Genomic DNA, 13,783 nt, shown 5'->3' with positions numbered 1-13,783 from the left:
CACAGGGGCTGCGTGGGATCCCACCCATCTTTCATCAGTGTTTATTTTGTACCAGAGTATTTTGCTCTTACCCGAACGCCAGACTCATGGCTCCCCGGGGGGACCCCAGAAAAGCGGCCTTGTGCCTCGCTTTTCCACGATGTGTTAACCGTGTCGTCTCTGTCACCCTGATATAAAATGGCTGAACAAGCCTCATTCCCTGTAAACTGTCTCATGAGAGCCAAGCGTGGGTCTGTATAGAGAGTGTCCCAACAGCCGCTGATAACAGCTTCACAGAACAAGACTTGCAATGTATCCTTGACAAGCTCAAGGTCTACAGCTGGAGACAGGACACATCATGATGTTAGTTTTCAATGACTTCTGTATGAAGTTAGGGGCGGGTAAGACAACACCCACTTTAACCATATATGTGATAATTGGGGATGCTTGGAAAATTGATGTACCGCATGTAATAAGTGTGACGTGAATATAGTTGATTGATTGTATGTAATTGAGAAAACAACTAATTCCGCCCCTTCAATCTGTATATTAACCCGTGTGAGCCTTAGCTCAAGTGAGAAAGGGTGCTGTCAATAGGCTGCGGAGTCCCCAGGCCTTGTCTCCCAGAATTCTGACATAAACTGCTTTTTTTTACTTATACTCAGGCCTTCGTGTGAATATTTTCACCTCTAACATTTGCCGTAGTCTGGCGGGATGTTGCTGAGCCGGACGCCGCTCGAGCCGGTGGACAAGGCGAGTAGTCAAACCGTTGACCGCCAGAAATTAGAGTCACACGGCGAGGCGGACGGACGGTGAGGTCACATCCAACGAATCTGCTATCAAGGCCAAGTGAGTAACTGACTCAGTTTAAAATGTCTTTTTATGGTTTTGTTTTGTTGGTCCGCTATACCATTTTCTTCAGTACTAATTGGCTGCTCGAGGCCCCATGCCGAGCCTGAATTAAGGGGGCAATTGAGCTCTCACGTGACGGCCAGAGTTAGTTGGGAATCCGAGGCGCACAGACTGTTGAGTGAATAACGGGTGGTGAAATTTATTGTGACACAGTGCCAAGCCAGGCCCGCCACCCTACGGGAGTGGACGACCGGTAAAGCCTCTGAGCACAGTCGCCTAGTCACACCGGATACGCGGAAATAGCTAACAACCATTTTGTGTCTTTTCTGGTATTAACAGCATTGTGTAAACACTCTCTATTTCGACAAATTGCCTCTTCTAAACAGGCATCGAAGCCAATGAGTACCTTTTGTTTCATCAGAACTATTCAAAAGTAATATAGGAGCACAAATGTAGTGACAGGGCCACCTATAATTTATATCATAGTCCAGTATCACAAAATGCCCTCCAACACATCTTTTTAATTTTAGAAGGGCTCCTATTGGACAGGGGGGCAGGAACAGATAGTTCAATCCCCGCCGACTGTCTGTCCAATCAGAGTCCCTGGTCTATTTGAGTCACTCCAGGGCACATTCGAAACTCTTGGCCATTCTTTGGTGCAGCATTCTCTTCACCTTTCCCAGCTGCAATAACTTCCAGATATTTTCCCTGCCCCCTTTCCGGATGCCCGGGATCATTCCCTCCAGTCTCTGCTGTGAGGAATCACACTCACACCCGCCACCCACCTCCTCATTCCTGTCAGCTTCTGGCTTGTGACAATCTGTGTAACTAATCCCGGGAATAAAGAGTCAGAGAGAATTACAGCTCCATTTTGAATATCAGGGTAGAAAATTCAGCAATTTACTTTGTCCAGGTGCAGGTGAAGTCACTTTGAGCTTGTGACAATGTTTTTCTTCGTCTCCCATGAGTTCAACATCAGAAGTTGCAAAGCACCATGTAAATGTTACTGTGAAGAGAGGCCAGGCGATGGTGTGTGGCTCTGTCAATGCAAAGTCATCACATCAGCTGAGTGCCTCACTCAATAACAAGGTCATTGGAAATGTCCGGGAGATCTGGGGCACCCACTGACCACTGAAGTAAAACTGCCCCAAAGGCAGATCTGAAACCTCATTTCAATTGTCCATCGGGACATTTACAGGGCCCACATTTCAGAGCAATAGGTGGAGCTGATTTTTATATTTGAAATTGTTCCATTGCTCCTCAATCCTGCAGGAAAATGAAGCTGTAAAAACTTTAACCAGGAACGTATTTGGTTGAGTCATTGCAGATTGTGGTCACATGGTATTTATTATTGCTTCTTGGGGTGTGGGAGTTGTCGACAAGGTTGGTTTTTATGACCCTTTCCTTGGTCCCCTTGGTGGGGGCAAACAGCAGCAGCCAGAGCAGTGGCACCACGGCTGGCTCTGATGTTCAGAAGGGAGGGTCAAAGCGCAGAAGAGCAATAGTAATAGGGGACTCCATAGTCAGGGGCACAGATAGGCGCTTCTGTGGGCGTGAAAGAGACTCCAGGATGGTATGTTGCCTCCCTGGTGCCAGGGTCCAGGGTGTCTCCGAACGGGTAGAGGGCATCCTGAAGGGGGAGGGCAAACAGGCAGAGGTCGTTGTACATATTGGTACTAACGACATAGGCAGGAAGGGGCATGGGGTCCTGCAGCAGGGGTTCAGGGAGCTAGGCAGAAAGTTAAAAGACAGGACATCTAGGGTTGTAATCTCAGGATTACTCCCTGTGCCACGTGCCAGTGAGGCTAGAAATAGGAAGATAGAGCAGCTAAACACGTGGCTAAACAGCTGGTGTAGGAGGGAGGGTTTCCGTTATCTGGACCACTGGGAGCTCTTCCGGGACAGGTGTGAACTATATAAGAATGACGGGTTGCATCTAAACCGGAGAGGCATAAGTATCCTGGCCGCGAGGTTTGCTAGTGTCACACGGGAGGGTTTAAACTAGTATGGCAGGGGGGTGGGCACGGGAGCAATAGGTCAGAAGGTGAGAGCATTGAGGGAGAACTAGGGAATAGGGACAGTGTGGCTCTGAGGCAGAGAAGACAGGGAGAAGTTGCTGAACACAGCGGGTCTGGTGGCCTGAAGTGCATATCTTTTAATGCAAGAAGTATTATGGGTAAGGCAGATGAACTTAGAGCTTGGATTAGTACTTGGAACTATGATGTTGTTGCCATTACAGAGACCTGGTTGAGGGAAGGGCAGGATTGGCAGCTAAACGTTCCAGGATTTAGATGTTTCAGGTGGGATAGAGGGGGATGTAAAAGGGGTGGCGGAGTTGCGCTATTGGTTAGGGAGAATATCACAGCTGTACTGCGGGAGGACACCTCAGAGGGCAGTGAGGCTATATGGGTAGAGATCAGGAATAAGAAGGGTGCAGTCACAATGTTGGGGGTTTACTACAGGCCTCCCAACAGCCAGCGGGAGATAGAGGAGCAGATAGGTAGACAGATTTTGGAAAAGAGTAAAATCAACAGGGTTGTGGTGATGGGAGACTTCAACTTCCCCAATATTGACTGGGACTCACTTAGTGCCAGGGGCTTAGACGGGGCGGAGTTTGTAAGGAGCATCCAGGAGGGCTTCTTAAAACAATATGTGGACAGTCCAACTAGGGAAGGGGCGGTACTGGACCTAGTATTGGGGAATGAGCCCGGCCAGGTGGTAGATGTTTCAGTAGGGGAGCATTTCGGGAACAGTGACCACAATTCAGTAAGTTTTAAAGTGCTGGTGGACAAGGATAAGAGTGGTCCTAGGATGAATGTGCTAAATTGGGGGAAGGCTAATTATAACAATATTAGGCGGGAACTGAAGAACCTAGATTGGGGGCGGATGTTTGAGGGCAAATCAACATCTGACATGTGGGAGGCTTTCAATTTCAGTTGAAAGGAATTCAGGACCGGCATGTTCCTGTGAGGAAGAAGGATAAATACGGCAATTTTCGGGAACCTTGGATAACGAGAGACATTGTAGGCCTCGTCAAAAAGAAAAAGGAGGCATTTGTCAGGGCTAAAAGGCTGGGAACAGACGAAGCCTGTGTGGAATATAAGGAAAGTAGGAAGGAACTTAAGCAAGGAGTCAGGAGGGCTAGAAGGGGTCACGAAAAGTCATTGGCAAATAGGGTTAAGGAAAATCCCAAGGCTTTTTACACGTACATAAAAAGCAAGAGGGTAGCCAGGGGAAGGGTTGGCCCACTGAAGGATAGGCAAGGGAATCTATGTGTGGAGCCAGAGGAAATGGGCGATGTACGAAATGAATACTTTGCATCAGTATTCACCAAAGAGAAGAAATTGGTAGATGTTGAGTCTGGAGAAGGTTGTGTAGATAGCCTGGGTCACATTGAGATCCAAAAAGACGAGGTGTTGGGTGTCTTAAAAAATACTAAGGGAGATAAATCTCCAGGGCCTGATGGAATCTACCCCAGAATACTGAAGGAGGCTGGAGAGGAAATTGCTGAGGCCTTGACAGAAATCTTTGGATCCTCACTGTCTTCAGGTGATGTCCCGGAGGACTGGAGAATAGCCAATGTTGTTCCTTTGTTTAAGAAGGGTAGCAAGGATAATCCCGGGAACTACAGGCCGGTGAGCCTTACTTCAGTGGTATGGAAATTACTGGAGAGAATTCTTCGAGACAGGATCTACTCCCATTTGGAAGCAAATGGACGTATTAGTGAGAGGCAGCATGGTTTTGTGAAGGGGAGGTCGTGTCTCACTAACTTGATAGAGTTTTTCGAGGAGGTCACTAAGATGATTGATGCAGGTAGGGCAGTGGATGTTGTCTATATGGACTTCAGTAAGGCCTTTGACAAGGTCCCTCATGGTAGACTAGTACAAAAAGTGAAGTCACACAGGATCAGGGGTGAGCTGGCAAGGTGGATACAGAACTGGCTAGGTCATAGAAGGCAGAGAGTAGCAATGGAAGGATGCTTTTCTAATTGGAGGGCTGTGACCAGTGGTGTTCCGCAGGGATCAGTGCTGGGACCTTTGCTCTTTGTAGTATATATAAATGAGGAAAATGTAACTGGTCTGATTAGTAAGTTTGCAGACGACACAAAGGTTGGTGGAATTGCGGATAGCGATGAGGACTGTCAGAGGATGCAGCAGGATTTAGATTGTTTGGAGACTTGGGCGGAGAGATGGCAGATGGAGTTTAATCCGGACAAATGTGAGGTAATGCATTTTGGAAGGTCTAATGCAGGTAGGGAATATACAGTGAATGGTAGAACCCTCAAGAGTATTGAAAGTCAAAGAGATCTAGGAGTACATGTCCACAGGTCACTGAAAGGGGCAACACAGTTGGAGAAGGTAGTCAAGAAGGCATACGGCATGCTTGCCTTCATTGGCCAGGGCATTGAGTATAAGAATTGGCAAGTCATGTTGCAGCTGTATAGAACCTTAGTTAGGCCACACTTGGAGTATAGTGTTCAATTCTGGTCGCCACACTACCAGAAGGATGTGGAGGCTTTAGAGAGGGTGCAGAAGAGATTTACCAGAATGTTGCCTGGTATGGAGGGCATTAGCTATGAGGAGCGGTTGAATAAACTCGGTTTGTTCTCACTGGAACGAAGGAGGTTGAGGGGCGACCTGGTAGAGGTATACAAAATTATGAGGGGCATAGACAGAGTGGATAGTCAGAGGCTTTTCCCCGGGGCAGAGGAGTCAATTACTAGGGGGCATAGGTTTAAGGTGAGAGGGGCAAGGTTTAGAGTAGATGTACGAGGCAAGTTTTTTACGCAGAGGGTAGTGGGTGCCTGGAACTCGCTACCGGAGGAGGTGGTGGAAGCAGGGACGATAGTGACATTTAAGGGGCATCTTGACAAATACATGAATAGGATGGGAATAGAGGGATACGGACCCCGGAAGTGTAGAAGATTGTAGTTTAGTCGGGCAGCATGGTCGGCACGGGCTTGGAGGGCCGAAGGGCCTGTTCCTGTGCTGTACATTTCTCTGTTCTTTTGTTCTTTGTTCGAAGATGGCGATGAGCCCTGTTTGTAAACGCTGCGTTCCATGTGGTGCAGATACACCAACATCGTTAAGTTGTCAGTTCCAGGATTTCAAGCCAGCGGCAGTGGGAAAATGGAGATTGAGTTTTTGGAGAGGAACGTGGATTGTTCCCACTTCCCAGACCTGCGAGGTTAATCTGCCTGTTGTAGCCTCATTGACAGCGAGGTGTGATTGGATAACTCAGTGAAGATTCCAGCAGCAGTTTAAATTTGTCTTGGACAGGAGCACCAATGTGTGAGCGTACACCAGCCACCTATTGGGCCAGCTGAGATCCAATCAGACAGCACAGGCTGGAGGGTAAAGCAGGGCCTGAAACCCATCCTGGGCAGCAGCTCCATTTTCATTCCCATTGACTCTGGTGGAATGGATTGGAGTGTAAATCAGGCCCTGATCTACTATCACCCAATCTGTCGTACTGCCCAAAACAACCCCCTCCCCATGGCTCTATCCTGGTCTCCATGACACTGGCCCACATCACAGGACAACTCACTAACTGGGACCGGGCTGGATTTCAGAGACACATTGAGACAGTTTGAATATTGAAGAGATGCAACTGAATTCCCCATAAGAGGAAGCATCTGCTCCCTGTCTACTTTATCCACACCTTTTATCATCTTGTCTCCATCTTATACACTGGGAGCTGCCTGTTACACTGAGAATAGGGAGTGGGATTTGTTGTGTGTGTTTGAAAAGTCAGATAGAGAACAAGCCCCTCCTGACCCTTCACCAAAGTTCTATCTGTATCGCTGGGAAATTTATCAGCCTTACAGGTGTCAGGCATTTGGATATTTTGTGTTTTCCTGTCATGCTGGAAGGCCTTTCTTTGCTTCTTTATAACGTGTTTTACACAGAGGGTAGTGGGTGCCTGGAACTCGCTGCCGGAGGAGGCGGTGGAAGCAGGGACGATGGTGACGTTTAAGGGGCATCTTGACAAATACATGAAAAGGATGGGAATGTCGGGATACGGACCCCGGAAGTGCGGAGGATTTCAGTTTAGACGGGCAGCATGGTCGGTGCAGGCTTGGAGGGCCGAAGGGCCTGTTCCTGTGCTGTACATTTCTTTGTTCTTTGATTGGATTAGTTGAGATGGTGGACACACACAGGAGAGAGAAAACACTGAGAAACGTCGCCAGGAATTTAGACAGACTTTGGGGAAGTACTTTAAAAAGTTGATACACTTCTGCCCGAAAATCTACAAGAAATTGGGACCAATTGTCTACTGGCGGGAGGACCTCTGCGATTAGGATTCATCCAAATTCACCCATGGGTGCGCCTGCTGTCCCACCTGGCGGGAATCGGCATCCTGCTTCTGGCTGTGTCCCTAACTGTGCTCCCACTGAAATTCTCCCGATGGAAGAAAGGATTAATGGGACCCCTGGACCCAGAAAAAGCAATCTACCACCACGAGAGGATCCACGATGTCCACACTACCCCGTTTCCGTCTGGTTTTATATAGAACGGTCACAGTGTGCGGCTGCAGGCGTTTTGCTGCCCTCGACACAGAGCGCAGAGTATTGAAGTTGTTCAACGTGGAATCACGGAGAGGTCCGTGTGGGATGAAATGAGAAAATGCGGAACTGCAGTGGCCAGGAGCGGTACTGCAGTGGCCAGGAGCGGTACTGCAGTGGCCAGGAGTGGTACTGCAATGGCCAGGAGTGGTACTGCAGTGGCCAGGAACGGTACTGCAGTGGCCAGGAGCGGCGCTGCAGTGGCCAGGAGCGGTACTGCAGTGGCCAGGAGTGGTACTGCAATGGCCAGGAGCGGTACTGCAGTGGCCAGGAGCGGTACTGCAGTGGCCAGGAGCGGTACTGCAGTGGCCAGGAGCGGTACTGCAATGGCCAGGAGCGGTACTGCAGTGGCCAGGAACGGTACTGCAGTGGCCAGGAACGGTACTGCAGTGGCCAGGAGTGGTACTGCAGTGGCCAGGAGCGGTACTGCAATGGCCAGGAGCGGTACTGCAGTGGCCAGGAGCGGTACTGCAGTGGCCAGGAGCGGTACTGCAGTGGCCAGGAGCGGTACTGCAGTGGCCAGGAGTGGTACTGCAGTGGCCAGGAGTGGTACTGCAGTGGCCAGGGGCGGTACTGCAGTGGCCAGGAGCGGTACTGCAGTGGCCAGGAGCGGTACTGCAGTGGCCAGGAGTGGTACTGCAGTGGCCAGGAGCGGTACTGCAGTGGCCAGGAGCGGTACCGCAGTGGCCAGGAGCGGTACTGCAGTGGCCAGGAGCGGTACTGCAGTGGCCAGGGGCGGTACAGCAGTGGCCAGGAGCGGTACTGCAGTGGCCAGGAGCGGTACTGCAGTGGCCAGGAGCGGTACTGCAGTGGCCAGGAGCGGTACTGCAGTGGCCAGGAGCGGTACTGCAGTGGCCAGGAGCGGTACTGCAGTGGCCAGGAGCGGTACTGCAGTGGCCAGGGACCCGGGTTAACACTGCTGCCTCACAGAGCCAGGGACCCGGGTTAACACTGCTGCCCCACAGAACCAGGGACCCGGGTTAACACTGCTGTCTCACAGTGCCAGGGACCCGGGTTAACACTGCTGCCTCACAGTGCCAGGGACCCGGGTTAACACTGCTGTCTCACAGTGCCAGGGACCCGGGTTAACACTGCTGTCTCACAGTGCCAGGGACCCGGGTTAACACTGCTGCCTCACAGTGCCAGGGCCCCGGGTTAACACTGCTGTCTCACAGTGCCAGGGACCCGGGTTAACACTGCTGTCTCACAGTGCCAGGGACCCGGGTTAACCCTGCTGCCTCACAGAACCAGGGAACTGGGTTAACACTGCTGTCTCACAGTGCCAGGGACCCGGGTTAACCTGCTGCCTCACAGAGCCAGGGACCCGGGTTAACACTGCTGTCTCACAGTGCCAGGGACCCGGGTTAACACTGCTGTCTCACAGTGCCAGGGGCCCGGGTGAACACTGCTGTCTCACAGTGCCAGGGACCTGGGTTAACACTGCTGTCTCACAGTGCCAGAGACCTAGGTTAACACTGCTGTCTCACAGTGCCAGGGACCCGGGTTAACACTGCTGCCTCACAGTGCCAGGGGCCCGGGTTAACACTGCTGTCTCACAGTGCCAGGGACCTGGGTTAACACTGCTGTCTCACAGTGCCAGGGACCCGGGTTAACACTGCTGTCTCCCAGAGCTAGGGACCCGGGTTAACACTGCTGTCTCACAGTGCCAGGGACCCGGGTTAACACTGCTGTCTCACAGTGCCAGGGACCCAGGTTAACACTGCTGTCTCACAGTGCCAGGGACCCGGGTTAACACTGCTGTCTCACAGTGCCAGGGACCCGGGTTAACACTGCTGTCCCACAGTGCCAGGGACCCGGGTTAACACTGCTGTCTCACATTGCCAGGGAGCTGGGTTAACACTGCTGTCTCACAGCGCCAGGGACTCGGGTTAACACTGCTGTCTCACTGTGCCAGGGAGCCGGGTTAACACTGCTGTCTCACAGTGCCAGGGACCCGGGTTAACACTGCTGTCTCACAGTGCCAGGGACCCGGGTTAACACTGCTGTCTCACAGTGCCAGGGAACCGGGTTAACACTGCTGTCTCACCGTGCCAGGGACCCGGTTTAACACTGCTGCCTCACAGTGCCAGGGACCCGGTTTAACACTGCTGTCACACAGTGCCAGGGAGCTGGGTTAACACTGCTGTCTCACAGTGCCAGGGACCCGGGTTAACACTGCTGTCTCACAGTGCCAGTGAACCGGGTTAACACTGCTGTCTCACAGCGCCAGGGACCCGGGTTAACACTGCTGTCTCACAGTGCCAGGGATTCGGGTTAACACTGCTGTCTCACAGTGCCAGGGACCCGGTTAACACTGCTGTCTCACAGTGCCAGGGACCCGGGATAACACTGCTGCCTCACAGTGCCAGGGACCCGGGTTAACACTGCTGTCACACAGTGCCAGGGAGCTGGGTTAACACTGCTGTCTCACAGTGCCAGGGTCTCGGGTTAACACTGCTGTCTCACAGTGCCAGGGAACCGGGTTAACACTGCTGTCTCACAGAGCCAGGGACCCGGGTTAACACTGCTGTCCCACAGTGCCAGGGACTCGGGTTAACACTGCTGTCTCACAGTGCCAGGGACCCGGGTTAACACTGCTGTCTCACAGTGCCAGTGAACCGGGTTAACACTGCTGTCTCACAGCGCCAGGGACCCGGGTTAATACTGCTGTCTCACAGTGCCAGGGTCCCGGGTTAACACTGCTGTCTCACAGTGCCAGCGAACCGGGTTAACACTGCTGTCTCACAGTGCCAGGGACCCGGGTTAACACTGCTGCCTCACAGTGCCAGGGACCCGGGTTAGCACTGCTGTCACACAGTGCCAGGGAGCTGGGTTAACACTGCTGTCTCACAGTGCCAGGGAACCGGGTTAACACTGCTGTCTCATAGTGCCAGGGAACCGGGTTAACACTGCTGCCTCACAGCGCCAGGGACCCGGGTTAACACTGCTGTCTCACAGTGCCAGTGACCCGGGTTAACACTGCTGTCTCACAGTGCCAGGGACCCGGGATAACACTGCTGCCTCACAGTGACAGGGACCCGGGTTAACACTGCTGTCACACAGTGCCAGGGAGCTGGGTTAACACTGCTGTCTCACAGTGCCAGGGACCCGTGTTAAAACTGCTGTCTCACAGTGCCAGGGAACCGGGTTAACACTGCTGTCTCACAGTGCCAGGGACCCGGGTTAACACTGCTGTCTCACAGTGCCAGGGATCCGAGTAAACACTGCTGTCTCACAGTGCCAGGGACCCGGGTTAACACTGCTGTCTCACAGTGCCAGGGACCCGGGATAACACTGCTGCCTCACAGTGCCAGGGATTCGTGTTAACACTGCTGTCACACAGTGCCAGGGACTCAGGTTAACACTGCTGCCACACACTGCCAGGGACCCGGGTTAACACTGCTGTCTCACAGTGCCAGGGACCCGGGTTAACACTGCTGTCTCACAGTGCCAGGGACTCGGGTTAACACTGCTGTCTCACAATGCCTGGGATCCGGGTTAACACTGCTGTCTCACAGTGCCAGGGGACCCGGGTTAACACTGCTGCCTCACTGTGCCAGGGGACCCGGGTTAACACTGCTGTCTCACAATGCCAGAGACCTGGGTTTACACTGCTGTCTCACAGTGCCAGGGACCCGGGTTAACACTGCTGTCTCACAGTGCCAGGGACCCGGGTTAACACTGCTGTCTCACAGTGCTAGGGACCCGGGTTAACACTGCTGTCTCACAGAGCCAGGGAACCGGGTTAACACTGCTGTCTCACAGTGCCAGGGACCCGGGTTAACACTGCTGTCTCACAGTGCCAGGGGACCCGGGTTAACACTGCTGTCTCCCAGAGCTAGGGACCCGGGTTAACACTGCTGTCTCACAGTGCCAGGGACCCGGGTTAACACTGCTGTCTCACAGTGCCAGGGACCCGGGTTAACACTGCTGTCTCACAGTGCCAGGGACCCGGGTTAACACTGCTGTCTCACAGTGCCAGGGACCCGGGTTAACACTGCTGTCCCACAGTGCCAGGGACCCGGGTTAACACTGCTGTCTCACATTGCCAGGGAGCTGGGTTAACACTGCTGTCTCACAGTGCCAGGGACTCGGGTTAACACTGCTGTCTCACAGTGCCAGGGACCCGGGTTAACACTGCTGTCTCACAGTGCCAGGGGCCCGGGTGAACACTGCTGTCTCACAGTGCCAGGGACCTGGGTTAACACTGCTGTCTCACAGTGCCAGAGACCTGGGTTAACACTGCTGTCTCACAGTGCCAGGGACCCGGGTTAACACTGCTGCCTCACAGTGCCAGGGGCCCGGGTTAACACTGCTGTCTCACAGTGCCAGGGACCTGGGTTAACACTGCTGTCTCACAGTGCCAGGGACCCGGGTTAACACTGCTGTCTCCCAGAGCTAGGGACCCGGGTTAACACTGCTGTCTCACAGTGCCAGTGACCCGGGTTAACACTGCTGTCTCACAGTGCCAGGGACCCGGGTTAACACTGCTGTCTCACAGTGCCAGGGACCCGGGTTAACACTGCTGTCTCACAGTGCCAGGGACCCGGGTTAACACTGCTGTCCCACAGTGCCAGGGACCCGGGTTAACACTGCTGTCTCACATTGCCAGGGAGCTGGGTTAACACTGCTGTCTCACAGCGCCAGGGACTCGGGTTAACACTGCTGTCTCACTGTGCCAGGGAGCCGGGTTAACACTGCTGTCTCACAGTGCCAGGGACCCGGGTTAACACTGCTGTCTCACAGTGCCAGGGACCCGGGTTAACACTGCTGTCTCACAGTGCCAGGGAACCGGGTTAACACTGCTGTCTCACAGTGCCAGGGACCCGGTTTAACACTGCTGCCTCACAGTGCCAGGGACCCGGGTTAACACTGCTGTCACACAGTGCCAGGGAGCTGGGTTAACACTGCTGTCTCACAGTGCCAGGGACCCGGGTTAACACTGCTGTCTCACAGTGCCAGTGAACCGGGTTAGCACTGCTGTCTCACAGCGCCAGGGACCCGGGTTAACACTGCTGTCTCACAGTGCCAGGGATTCGGGTTAACACTGCTGTCTCACAGTGCCAGGGACCCGGTTAACACTGCTGTCTCACAGTGCCAGGGACCCGGGATAACACTGCTGCCTCACAGTGCCAGGGACCCGGGTTAACACTGCTGTCACACAGTGCCAGGGAGCTGGGTTAACACTGCTGTCTCACAGTGCCAGGGTCTCGGGTTAACACTGCTGTCTCACAGTGCCAGGGAACCGGGTTAACACTGCTGTCTCACAGAGCCAGGGACCCGGGTTAACACTGCTGTCCCACAGTGCCAGGGACTCGGGTTAACACTGCTGTCTCACAGTGCCAGGGACCCGGGTTAACACTGCTGTCTCACAGTGCCAGTGAACCGGGTTAACACTGCTGTCTCACAGCGCCAGGGACCCGGGTTAACACTGCTGTCTCACAGTGCCAGGGTCCCGGGTTAACACTGCTGTCTCACAGTGCCAGGGAACCGGGTTAACACTGCTGTCTCACAGTGCCAGGGACCCGGGTTAACACTGCTGCCTCACAGTGCCAGGGACCCGGGTTAGCACTGCTGTCACATAGTGCCAGGGAGCTGGGTTAACACTGCTGTCTCACAGTGCCAGGGAACCGGGTTAACACTGCTGTCTCATAGTGCCAGGGAACCGGGTTAACACTGCTGCCTCACAGCGCCAGTGACCCGGGTTAACACTGCTGTCTCACAGTGCCAGGGACCCGGGTTAACACTGCTGTCTCACAGTGCCAGGGACCCGGGATAACACTGCTGCCTCACAGTGCCAGGGACCCGGGTTAACACTGCTGTCACACAGTGCCAGGGAGCTGGGTTAACACTGCTGTCTCACAGTGCCAGGGACCCGTGTTAAAACTGCTGTCTCACAGTGCCAGGGAACCGGGTTAACACTGCTGTCTCACAGTGCCAGGGACCCGGGTTAACACTGCTGTCTCACAGTGCCAGGGATCCGAGTAAACACTGCTGTCTCACAGTGCCAGGGACCCGGGTTAACACTGCTGTCTCACAGTGCCAGGGACCCGGGATAACACTGCTGCCTCACAGTGCCAGGGATTCGTGTTAACACTGCTGTCACACAGTGCCAGGGACTCAGGTTAACACTGCTGCCACACACTGCCAGGGACCCGGGTTAACACTGCTGTCTCACAGTGCCAGGGACCCGGGTTAACACTGCTGTCTCACAGTGCCAGGGACTCGGGTTAACACTGCTGTCTCACAGTGTCAGGGACCCGGGTTAACACTGCTGCCACACAGTGCCAAGGACCCGGGTTAACACTGCTGTCTCACAATGCCTGGGATCCGGGTTAACACTGCTGTCTCACAGTGCCAGGGGACCCGGGTTAACACTGCTGCCTC

At 53.6% G+C, this 13,783-nt stretch overlaps 1 protein-coding gene across 1 annotated transcript in view; it reads left to right on the top strand.

The window, feature by feature from the left end:
- Positions 1-676: 676 nt before the first annotated feature.
- The window catches only part of LOC140411761 (heme-binding protein 2-like), a 41,285-nt gene continuing 28,178 nt past the window's right edge, over positions 677-13,783 (top strand). The window contains exon 1 of the mRNA XM_072500743.1: positions 677-828. The gene's annotated coding sequence lies outside the window, so the exon portion shown is untranslated. The remainder of the gene's footprint in view (positions 829-13,783) is intronic.

This window comes from Scyliorhinus torazame, chromosome 4 (genome assembly GCF_047496885.1).
Source record: "Scyliorhinus torazame isolate Kashiwa2021f chromosome 4, sScyTor2.1, whole genome shotgun sequence".
Lineage (NCBI taxonomy): Eukaryota > Metazoa > Chordata > Chondrichthyes > Carcharhiniformes > Scyliorhinidae > Scyliorhinus > Scyliorhinus torazame.
The sequence above is the reverse complement of the archived record's forward strand: the minus strand, read 5'-3'. Positions and strand labels throughout refer to the sequence as shown.